This window comes from Eriocheir sinensis, chromosome 64 (genome assembly GCF_024679095.1).
Source record: "Eriocheir sinensis breed Jianghai 21 chromosome 64, ASM2467909v1, whole genome shotgun sequence".
NCBI classification, from domain to species: domain Eukaryota; kingdom Metazoa; phylum Arthropoda; class Malacostraca; order Decapoda; family Varunidae; genus Eriocheir; species Eriocheir sinensis.
Genome location: NC_066572.1, coordinates 9,405,055 through 9,417,514, shown reverse-complemented (window position 1 = coordinate 9,417,514; position 12,460 = coordinate 9,405,055). Strand labels below are relative to the sequence as shown.

Below are 12,460 nucleotides of genomic sequence, written 5' to 3'. Positions count from 1 at the left end.
AGGTATTTTAAGACAACCCATAACAAATACATCATTTTTCTGTTGGTATCCAAGGCGGTGGCTGAGTGGTTAGCGTGCCGGTCCAGTATTCACTGCGTCGTGGATGATTTGGGTTCGAATCCGCCGCTACCACCTGGGATTTTTCAGTCACCGCCGAGTGGTCCAAGACCACCGACATGCTCTCCTGAAGACCACCCATCAACGTGGACTCTAAAGGAACTGTCAAAGGGAAATCAAGAATGAGCTTCCGGGCACAGCATGAGCCAAGAATAGACGGCGCCAGTATAAACACTTGCCTGCACCACGTCGGGCTTGGGCCAACCACCACTCTTCCTATGGCTATTTATTACCCACAAATAATGGAAATGTGTACATTTCAGGATAAATAAAAGTACGATGAAATTGATGGTTTTTTCCTTTGTCAAGTATTTATGTTTTGACTACAGTACCCTCTCCAGTTTCGTGCTCGCTTCGTTCCGAAGGTGTAGCGCTAAACTCGAGGGTCGCGAAACTCAAGGTATTGAAAACACTGAAAAAGCGCTTATTTGTTCCGATCCGTGGAGATTTTTTATATTTTTTTTTTATGTGGCTTATGGCGCCGGTAAACTATCCATCTGAGCCTAATGGTCGGCCCCGAGCCTGTCATGGCGCAGGCAACTGTTTATAGTGGTGCCATTATAATTGGGTCATGCTGCCCCCCGGAGCTCACTTTTTTTCCTCCTTTACTCCCTTGTTATCTCAAAATACGTACCTTGGAAAAAGAAAGGAAACAGAAAGAGAGAACGGGTCATTTTAAAGCCACAGATGAAGCCTTACGATTGGCTGAGCTCTGAAAACACGCTTGTGATTCGCTGGGAGTCCAATGACGTCATCGCCGGCGCTCACCCAATCAGCGGCCTCACTGCCTTATTAACCCGTAGGCTTGGGCTATGGGAAGGCCGAGAAGTGCCCGAGAAACGACAAAACTACTCTGCATTTTGAGACTAAGAAAAGAGCATGGAACGTACATCAGAGTACTCCTCTCATAACCATAAAACCGTTACAAATATTTACTTTTACTCAAACTCCATTCTTTTTGGGTGATGTTTGTTACAAAATAAACAGTCTCGTGATGCGTGGCAGATAGCCGAGAGTCGCTTGTTGTGTACCACAGAGAATTTGCCAAGTGATCACTGTACGGATAGCTAATTCAGTATGCCACGACCTTACAGCACCACCTATGACAAAAAAGCCCACCTCAAGATCACCCACCCACCACATTGACCTAGGGCATTCATGGTGGGTTGCGCTATGCCACCACCGCCTACAATTAGCTCGAATTAGGCGTTTTATGGTGAGCCCTTTTTAGGGTCCACCGTACCACAGCCACGACTCGTGAAAGCCTAAAAAAGGGTCTGCCCACGTTCTCGGGTTAAGGAGGGCGCCCGGGGGGGTCCCTCCTGGGCACACAGTATGTCCTATGGCTTTGAAATTTTAGTATGTTGTTTGTTGGTGTAAGTGTATGACATTCTGTGAATTTTGTGAAATTTGGGTGAATGTGTAGAGGAGACTCAAACAAAGCATAAAATCTTTTTTTTGTTTCACAGACTTTAGTTGAAAAAAATATACCATAGAAACTTTGTGTATAGATCTACATTTCTAATTTTGTAATTTTTTTCAGTTTTTGTTCTGACTTAAAAAAATTGAAATTTATTTTCACTAATAATTTTCTCCACTTTTTCTCCCGTTTTCTTTTTACATTTTAAAAAAATGTACAAAATGAGAAAAATTGCCGTTTAGTTGTAGATTATATTGATACCTTACAAAAGACTGTCAGACGTTTTGTCGATTTTGTGAATTTTTTTGAAGTGTAAAAAACAAATTTTCAAGATTTTGGCTCCTTAAGATTTTTTTTTCCATTTCATGTGTCTTGCCATTTGTATTCATTTGATTGTCATGAAATGTTCACATATGATTGTTTATACCTTGTTCACTTACTGGGCCGCCAGTGTGCTGAGCAGATGTTTCACTTGTTGCATATTGGTACATCTGTGGCCCGAATAGCCCTTTCTATAAACTTTTACAAACATGAGTATATAAACAATTTGTGGGTAAATTTGTATTTATTATGACTGCAGATGTGTTGCAATGGTACCAGGTAATAAGTTCAAAATGATAAGGTAATAAATATATAGCTATGTAAAGGCATCCAAAATACATTTAAAGTTTGGTGACATTTTGCTTCCAAATATAAGCATTTCATTATGTAACAGTAATCAACTGTAGAGGCAAATGCCCCTCATATCAAACAACATAAAAAAAAATCCTAATAAATGAAAATCTTGCTTTCATAACAAAAAAATAATGCTCCAGATCACTACTTACTAGTACTTGGAATATTAGATTATCCCAATGTTTGATTTATTATAGTGTATTTTACTGAACTGTAGAGGGAAATACCACTCCGCAAATAACGTAAAAAAAAAAAAATTCCTGATAAATTAAAATTTTGTTCATAACAGAGAAGAAAATAATGTTCCCCATCCTGCTCTTCATCTGTTTCTAACTCGTCACTTTCCTCGGAGAGCTCATCATCTGGGTCATCTGAACTGACAAAAAACCTGAATCATCTGAATCACCAGGGCCCGGATCCACAAAGGCTTAGTTCGTAGTTTTGGGCCCTTAGTGCGTAGTTTTGAGAACATCGAGATTCACAAAGCTAACTACCAACTAATCGATGACGTCACGGGTTACCGCGTGGATCTAGAAACGTTTACCGTGCTCTGTGTGGCGGTTAATTTGTTGTTAAATAACTACTGCCTCGGAGCTGACGGTAACGCTAACAATGTTATCAGATTTACGTATAAATGCTTATAAATCGCGTTTTTCAACTTGAAATATAACTTTGCGAGTAGAGGAGGCCCATTTCTTTATAAAATGATGAGATATGCACCCTTTGAGAGGTATATGATAAGTGTGGGCGGTATTGCAACACCCGGCCGGGGGATTGCCAGACCTCCCTCTTCTGCCTGCCGTGGAGGATGGCTTGGCGACGAGGAAAAGTTGCCAAACTTTATGCAATTTCTGATTTACTAGGGAGAATTTTGCGTTTTCCTTCTATATGTAGATACAGAAAGCGTTAATTTACCCATACATGTCAACAGAACGATCTTACAATATATAATAGCGAAGAAATCCGAGGCATATAGATGCCCAGACTCAATTCTGCCTGAAGCTCAATTTTGTCGATGACAGGGGCCTATATTTTTCCTTCCCCTGTCATTATTAATGAATCTCAGGTGTTGCAACTTGGTGTGAACATGCCCTAAGTATTCAGCTGTGGGAATATATTGATGTATATGTGATTGGTATCCTATTTTCTGAGAAAAATGAATGTGCGATCATGGGTGTCAGAGTGCTGCTCTGGAGGATGGCTTGGCGACGAGGGAAAGCTGCCGATCTTTATGTACTTTCTTATTTAATGAGGCAAATTTTGACGTGGTCTTTGTCATCATAATAAAGAACGATAATCATGCTAGTTCTACACGCCATATCAGTCGAAAAGAACCCCACATACACGAGCTTGAGCTAAGATAACAGAGGCATGTGGATGTCCGGGCTTAATTTTGCCCGTGACACCGCCCCCATCCGTGGAGGGACCATGGACCTTTGTCAGGTGACAGCTATCCCATGAGCTGGGCCGCAGATATGGCAAGACAGTCTTAATTTTCCCTATTCCTTCCTTCTGTCCTTCGTTCTGTCTGCCTCAATATCTGTCCCATATTTCTATTTGCTTTCTTCCTGCCTCAATCTCCTCCGTATCTTCTTTTTCTTCATCTTAAGCATGTTCGTAGGTAACAAGACATCGAACAGCAGAGCTACTTTGACGTAAATGTGCAGCAAACAACGAAATAATTGAATTCGTAGATTACGATTTAGTACAGTTTGCCTTGAAAGGAAGAAAAAAGGGAAAAGAGAATGGGTTTCTTGAACCAGCAGCTGGAGGGGGCTCCCTAGGATTGGCTGACGGTTCAGTAAACGTGCTTGCGATTCGCTGCAAGGCCAATGACGTCATCAACCAATCAGCGGCCTCGCTGACTTAGCGCGCCTCTAACGACCATATTAGGTTTGCTTCGTGAATCTGACGCTAACGTCGGTAGCTAAATCAATAGTGTGTAGTTATGTTGGTTCGTAGTTATTGAGTCTGTTTGTGAATTCGGGCCCAGATGAGGTATCCGATCGCCTCCTTGAAAGACGGTCGGGTTCATTTCTGTTGAAAAGGAGGGAAAAAACATTATTAATAGTTTTTTTATGTACAGCTCATCAGAATGTAAGATATTGTATCGACACAAACCCATATAATAATCATAAAAACTACACCAAATTTGCAGAACAAGACTATATCGTCAGTGCTTCGCGAACTGGTACATATATGCGCCAACCCATGCCTGGTACATTGGTGCACCAATACACAGTAGAGCAGCCATTCTCAACCTTTCCTCCATCATTTACCCCCTCACCCTGATCTATTTCGCAATTTCCCCCATACTCCCATACAAACAATGCATAGCCATCATAAAGTGACAGAAAAACAAGATGGTCAGAAAGAACCTTTTTATTGTTTAGGACTTTAGGTTTTGTATAAAAATAGTATTATACATTCGTATCACAAAAATAAAGAAAATCAAACCTTTTCTAAATAGAAAATTATGAAGTTAATTTGTATTACAAAAAATAATGAACAGAAACACCAGAAGCATTATCAGTGGGAACACTGCTGATTCATTGAGTCAATCAGTTTGTTTATGCGAGGAGCTGTTTCTGACAATGCTACTCTCATATCATCATCGGCTTTCAGGTGGTTTCTGGCCTTTGTCTTTACTGCTACTAAACTTGAGAACCCTGATTCACATAAGTACGTAGTGACAAAAGGAACAAGCACTTGGAAGGCACGCTGAGTAAGGAGTGGGAATGAATCTGTGAGTTTTATCAAAAATTAACACCAACTTTTCAAATTCTTCTCTAAGAGTAGCAGAAGATTGAAGATCAATCAGTTCATCTTTTACTGGGCTGTCATCTTTTATTTCTGACAGTTCAGTGGCAAAAGGTCTTATTATCCATCTCTGTTGGAATCATGTCTTTTGAAAAGTAGCCAGTGAAGTGATTCTTCAAGATATTCAAATGGTCTGTGATGTCTACATTTATCCCAGGTAACACTGCAGGACTTTCACTAATAACCTCATCCAAATTTGGGAAATTTGCAAAGTTGCTTTGGTGAACTCTCCGTGCCCATAAGTCCAGCTTTGTCTGCAATGCTGTCATCTTTTCACTTGCTTCAACAATGGTTACTGATGTTCCTTGGAGTTGTTTGTTAACTTGGTTAAGATGGGTAAATATATCTGACAGGTACCCCAAACAGGCGATGAACTTGCAAAATTTTCACACAGCTTTGAATTCCGGTCACAAAGAAACATTTCTACCCCAGTACGGAGCTCAAACACACGATTTAAAATAAGTCCACGTGAAAGCCACCTCACTTCAGTATGCAGTAAAATAATGGAATGCTCAGAGCCCATCTCATCACAAAAAGCTTTGAACAAACGGTGATTCAATGCTCGGGACCGAATGAAGTTAACAGCCTCAACAACTTTCTGCAAAACAATTTTCAGATTTTCAGGAAGAGTTTTTGCAGCTAATGCATGTCTGTGAAGAAAACAGTGTGCTGTTATTACATGGGGTGCCTTTTGCTTTACAAGTGCAGTGAAGCCTGATCTCACTCCCATCATGGCTGGAGCTCCGTCAGTACAGATTGAGCCAACATTGTCCCACGTGAGATTGTTCTTGTCAAAGAAGTCTTGTATTTTCTGTATTATATCAGTAGTCTTTGTGGTTTGCTGGAGAGGTTCACAAAAGAGAAATTCATTTTTTAGTTCTTTTCCACATATGTAACGGACAAAAACAAGAAGTTGTGAAAAATTGGCTACATCACAGGTTTCATCAAATTGCAAAGATATTTTTGCTGGGCTAGATTTGATTTGTTCAATAACTTGATGACAAATATCTTGAGACATTTCACTAATACGCCGATGGATTGTGTCATTAGAAAAGGGGAATGGCTTGAATCATCTGCTTTGCTTTAATCCCACATACATGTTCAACCATGTCTAAGGCACAAGGTTTAATCACCTTCTCGGCAATGTCATGAGGTTTCTTGGCCTTTGCTATTCGCAGCGCTACATTATAGGAAGCTGCAAGCATTGGTTTCTTCTCAGATACAAAGCCAAGTTTGGGCAGTGTTCCTGCAGCCCTAAACCTAGCTCTCTTTGACTCAATGTAGCACGGTCATCGGATGCATGGACAGGATGTGAAGCTTCCAGATGCTGTTTCAGTATTGAAGGTTTCAGTGACCCATTTCCAATAACTTTTAAGCACAGCAGACACTGAGGCTTCTCCACACCATCCACAACAACAAAGTCAAAGCCATATTGTACATATGAATCCAGGTATGTACGTTTCTTGGACATGACACAATCTGAAAAGAAATAATTATGAATTAGTCATGTGACTAATTCTCCATTCACTGAAAACATATCCAGAATATTGCCACTCATTCTTCAGTTAACAGTAACACTCTCTGTGGATTTTATCAATGCCAGGCTAGTTCTCATCAAAGCTCTCAATTAATGTTTATTTTTAATTTAATGAAATATCATAATAAATGCATACAAACTTATAGTATTACTCTCAGAACATATAATACTAATATACTTACATAGCAGCAGTAATATACAACAATGAGAGAATAGAGTCTGCTCCAGGTCACTGCCAGAGATCAACTGAAATTCGGAACAGTGGTGTTACTGGTGGGTGAACAGTGAGCATGCCCAAACAGGACTGAACAAGATTGACAGACAATCTCCCTTCCTCCCTCTCTCCCACACACACACACACTTTCTTTGCATTCTCTCTCTCATTTTACAAAATTAAATTTAATTGAATTATTTTTTAAATTATCAGGTACTTCAATTATTTACCCCCGACTATATAATTTTTTACCCCCTGGGGGTAAATTTACCCCTGGTTGAGAACCTCTGCAGTAGAGGGAAAAAATATTAGTGGTCCGCGATTTGGTATATATTTGTACCGTGGATTTTTACACTATACTACAGGCTATCCTCTCATAATGGTACATAACTCCTCTCTCTGCAAAAGTCCAACGGACACTGGCGTGGTGGGCGCCGTGAAAGTTCCGCGGAGCAGGCAAGAGCGCTGAGTTGCCAAACGCGATTAATGTGTTAACAGGCCTTAAAACTATCAAGCTTGCAGCTTTGGTCGCTGGATATTGTCCATTGACATGTAGTTCTGTCTTAGTATTGTTACGAATATCGCTTCAGATTTATTTAGGTTAGTTCAAAAGACATTTATCAATGAATATATTATTGCATTAGCTTATTATCAGTACACGCACTATTTGCCTGACCGGTGGCCTGTGGCTTGCCTTCGGTGCACCCACCACCGCCCTGATCCCTCCCACCAACTTCAGTTTCCTTACCAGTCTTTTTTTTTTTTTTTTTTTCAGCACATGACTTTGTGTCCCAATGTCCACCACTGGTGTTAGTGTTGAAGTGAGGCATCGAGACAGTTGCTGTGGTCAGTACTTGTTCCGTCCCTGCTGCCGCTGACTTCAGGACTCCTTGGTGCATCCCTCGCCTTGCCTGCTCAATTGGTCACTGAGTGTGGCTTTGAAGCAACCTCGCCGCCTTCTCCAGCATCTCTGAGGTTCCTCAAGGCCAGCCAACTCCTCACATCCAGAGTAGTGTTGCAGTGGAGGCTGCAAGGCGGGACAGCAGCTGGAGTGGCTGGGATCAGCAGGAGCAGACTGCTACTGGTGTGAGGTTCAGGAGTGATAAAAAACACCACCAACACAACCACCAACAACAACAACAACTGCTGGCCTCTTCATCCACAAAGGGGGAAGTTTGAATTTCAGAAGTGTGAGAAGATCTGAGAATGAGAGCAAGTTTACTGACCAAAGCCAAGAGTGTGAGAAAAGACATGCAGGGAAGGATGACCTCAACAAATACACCCACACACTCTGGTGTAAGACCTCATGAAAGTCGGGAGTGTGGCAAAAGGTTTAGTAATAGGAGTAACCCCAAACATCACACCCTTACACACACTGGTGCAAGAAACCATGAGTGTGAAGTTTGTGGAAATGTTTCAGTCAGAAGGTCACCTCAACACTCACCCTGACACACACTGGTGCAAGAAATCATGAGTGTGAAGTTTGTGGGAAATGTTTCAGTCAGAAGGGTCACCTCAACACACACACCCTTACACACACCAGTGCAAGAAATCATGAGTGTGAAGTTTGTGGGAAATGTTTCAGTCAGAAGGGTCACCTCAACACACACACTCTTACACACACTGGTGAAAGAAATCATGAGTGTGAAGTTTGTGGGAAATGTTTCAGTCACAAGGGTAACCTCAAGAAACACACCCGTACACACACTGGTGAAAGAAATCATGAGTGTGAAGTTTGTGGGAAATGTTTCAGCCACAAGGGTCACCTCAAATTACACACTCTTACACACACTGGTGAAAGAAATCATGAGTGTGAAATCTGTGGAAAATGTTTCACTGAGAAGGGTACCTCAAGAAACACACCTTACACACACTGGTGAAAAAATTATAAGTGTGAAGTTTGTGGAAAATGTTTCAGTCGGAAGGTACCTCAAATTACACACTCTTACACACACTGGTGAAAGAAATCATGAGTGTGAAGTTTGTGGGAAATGTTTCAGTCGGAAGGATAACCTCAAATTACACACTCTTACACACACTGGTGAAAGAAATCATGAGTGTGAAGTTTGTGGGAAATGTTTCAGTCACAAGGGTACCCTCAAATTACACACTCTTACACACACTGGTGAAAGAAATCATGAGTGTGAAGTTTGTGGGAAATGTTTCAGTCAGAAGGGTACCCTCAAATTACACACTCTTACACACACTGGTGAAAGAAATCATGAGTGTGAAGTTTGTGGGAAATGTTTCAGTCACAAGGGTAACCTCAAATTACACACTCTTACACACACTGGTGAAAGAAATCATGAGTGTGAAGTTTGTGGGAAATGTTTCAGTCAGAAGGGTACCCTCAAATTACACACTCTTACACACAATGATGAAAGAAATCATGAGTGTGAAGTTTGTGGGAAATGTTTCAGTCAGAAGGGTAACCTCAAATTACACACTCTTACACACACTGGTGAAAGAAATCATGAGTGTGAAGTTTGTGGGAAATGTTTCAGTCGGAAGGATACCCTCAAATTACACCTTGTTACACACACTGATGCAAGAAGTTATGAGTGTGAAGTTTGTGGGAAAAGGTTCAAACTGAAGAGTATATTGGACATGCACGTCTTCAGACACTCTGGTCATAAAGGGTTCAAGTGCGATGTTTGTGGGAAACGTTTCATGACTAAGGGTGAGATTGTCAGGCACATGAAGGTCCACTTCTCCTGAGGTGCTGTGCTGACTCAGTTCTGCTGTGTGTGTGAGTGCAAGTGTTTGTTGTGGTGGTGTTACAGGGCTGTGTGTAGCACAGAGAACAGAAAATATTCATCTATTGGAACAAATGGTGACTGTGACGGCATGATCTGTTATTCACTTTCCACCCCAGGCTTCATGTGGTTGGTGGGTCCTGTGAAAGGTCTGATCTTTTTGGTGACTGTGCTGGGCTGGCTGTTGTGGCCTGGGCTTATTGGTCAAGTGTGTGTGTTAATAGTAATAATATAGTGTATTTGGTCTTACCAGCCGCTAAGCTAAAAATGTACACATTATAAACACATTGTAAAGAACAGTAGGTAGGGGTTCAGGGATCTAACACATCAGTGGGAGGTTGGAATGATAGTGGTGGGAGGGTTGAGTGCAGTGTGGTGGTGCCGGGGAGGGGGAGGACATCCTCTTCCAGATTGTGGCAAGGGGTTAGTCCCAAGCTGTGACATTCATGTAGGTGTGAAAGAGGGGTGACGATATGATTGAGCACATGCATCCCCCCCATCCCCTCTCTTCCCCCAATCAGAATTATAACAGTTTGCATTTACATGTGTCTTGTATGCCCTCAAATCTCAGTGTACCACTTGGGAATTTATGTAAAGATAAAAAAGCATTCTGAGAGATGAGTTTTATTATCATAAGAAAATAGCGTGTGTTCCTTAATTTCACTCTGGCAGCCAGTGAGTCCTCAATGTTGCAGGAAACATGTCACCGGGAACAAATGTAAAACACTCATTTTACGTGCACAGATTTGGCGGTACTGATATATCAATGTGAATATATGCAGCAACATACTGTAAATTTGAGTTAGTTACCCATCATTCCAATCCATGGCATTCATCACACAGCACACTGGAGTGCTTTGGACACAGGCCTACCGCAGTGAATGCAGTAAGTCCTGGTCTGGCTGGCTCCTTTTGCTGGACAGAAGAAACACCTCTTTCTGCTAGGTGACACTGCTTTCCTGTTCCTAGGCTCTCATGTGATGTTGAAGCAGGACCGAATCACTGTGCTTACTTATAATATGGAAAAAAGAGGGCATTTACACTTTTTTTTCTTCACAATAGCAGTGATACAGTGGCCGGATGCTCAAAGGTGGTGGTAACTTAGCCCAGGTGACGGTTGTAAGTCACTGGTCACGTCGTGGGTTTGCTCCGTGCTAGGATCGTCCTCCGCAGTGATGCACAGCGCGGTTGCCGCGGGGTGCTAAGGGTTAGCCCTATGGTTCACAAGTGAGTGAATCATTGAAACAAAAAAGACAGCCAATCAGGATCAAGGAAGGTGATTACAAAAAAACGGCGCCAGCGACGAAAACTACCGCGAGTCAGTATTTCCTCAAGTCCATACAGCCAAGCTAAGATGGGAAAGACTAGTGAGTATTGGCCGGAGAGGAGGTTACCGTGCTGGAAATAACGACGGTCAAGATTTTAGAAGTGGGGCATTTGTATGGCAGGCGCGGCAAAGAGGTGTGGGTTAGAGGTGAACAACGTATGCTATGTGTGTGGGTACGAGAGGAAGTTAGAGGCTCAGGAAGGCATAATACGTGCATTGAGGAGTGAGATGAGGGAGCTAAGGAAGAGGTTTGACAGTGCTCAGAAGAGGCAAGTCCTGGGGGCCAGGCTGGCAAGGGCGATGGACAAGGGAGAGGCAGGTAGGAGCACGGGTGTCTGATGGGGGGAAGCAAGGTGTGACATTCATGTAGGTGTGAAAGAGGGGTGACGATATGATTGAGCACATGCTACTTGAGTGATGTATGTATATAAGAGAGAAAAGGGGATTATGGTAACAGTTGTGACTGAATGGAATAGGATGTTGGAGAGGGATGTGAAAAGGTTAAATGCATGCAATATTATTTCAGCTGAGGTCATTTTCAAAGCAGACAATTGTTGTCATTCAGTAGATCATGTCATTCTTAATCATCAGAAATCATTTTCAAGACTCAATTCTGACCTGTCACATTGCGTAGATCTTGTCATTCTTAGTCAGTTGAGGTCATCTTGAAGCCAACAATTCTTGTTTCATAGTTCAATTCTTGTCATTTTCCCTCTTTTTGTTCCTCAGATATATTTTTCAAATTAATATCATATTTATTTCCATTTATTTCATTTTTGGAGCAGGCATTAAGGCCAGGTTATGTTAGGTTACCTTATATTTAGTTTAATTAGGTCAGATGAGGTTAGGTTACATTTAATTTGATTAGGGTAGTTAGTTTTAATTGTGTTCAATGAATGTATTATGCTTCAGTTATATAATGTGTACTCGCCATTGCCAATGGAGCTTGGGAATAATAACACATGACTTAGTCATTCACTTTTTTATTGGATTAACCTGCAGTTTGAGTATTACAGCTTGATGTAGCACGTAACAGCTGATACAGCACAACAAATAAGTAATTACTGAGAAATCATCTATACAGGAAGGTAGTTGGTGTGGAAGAGAAATGGCTACTAACTCTGCCCTGTGCACACGGGTGATAAGTGGTGCCACAAAGAGATGCTCAGGGCTGAGAAATGTAAATCAAGTAGTGGTGCATTACAGGTGCCCAGTTTGTGAAAGACAGGACAGGAAACGGAGGAAATAGGTAACTGGAACTGTGTGGCAAAGCAGAAGGGAGGAAAGGACCTGCAGAAGCCACTGCCTCAACAGACTATTGGAAATGGTTTGACTATAGTAAGTCTGCTGGTCAACAGAAAAATATTCTTAATGTCGTGCCTGGCATGGGCACTCCTTAATAATGTTGGTTAATTATACCTCAAAGTAGAATTAATTGTTGATCACTTAAACCAGAGAGTAAAATTAGTAGTTCATTTACCAAGTCTAATAAGGCACCGTTATCGCACACAGGATTATCATCTGCCAAATAATATGGGTAGCGTGACTTTAACACTATTACTTAAGGTAAATATATTTGTTTAGAGATTCTGAT

General features: G+C 41.5%; 1 long non-coding RNA gene across 4 annotated transcripts in view; it reads right to left on the bottom strand.

Moving 5' to 3' along the window:
* The window catches only part of LOC126987398 (uncharacterized), a 54,448-nt gene extending 45,156 nt beyond the window's left edge, over positions 1-9,292 (bottom strand). For 3 of the 4 annotated variants that reach the window (XR_007740874.1, XR_007740877.1, XR_007740876.1), the window contains exon 1: positions 8,809-9,147. This is a non-coding gene — a long non-coding RNA (uncharacterized LOC126987398). Of the gene's footprint in view, positions 1-8,808; positions 9,148-9,216 lie in introns of those variants that run through there. The other variant, XR_007740875.1, reaches the window with a different exon arrangement.
* Between the last annotated feature and the right edge of the window lie 3,168 nt (positions 9,293-12,460).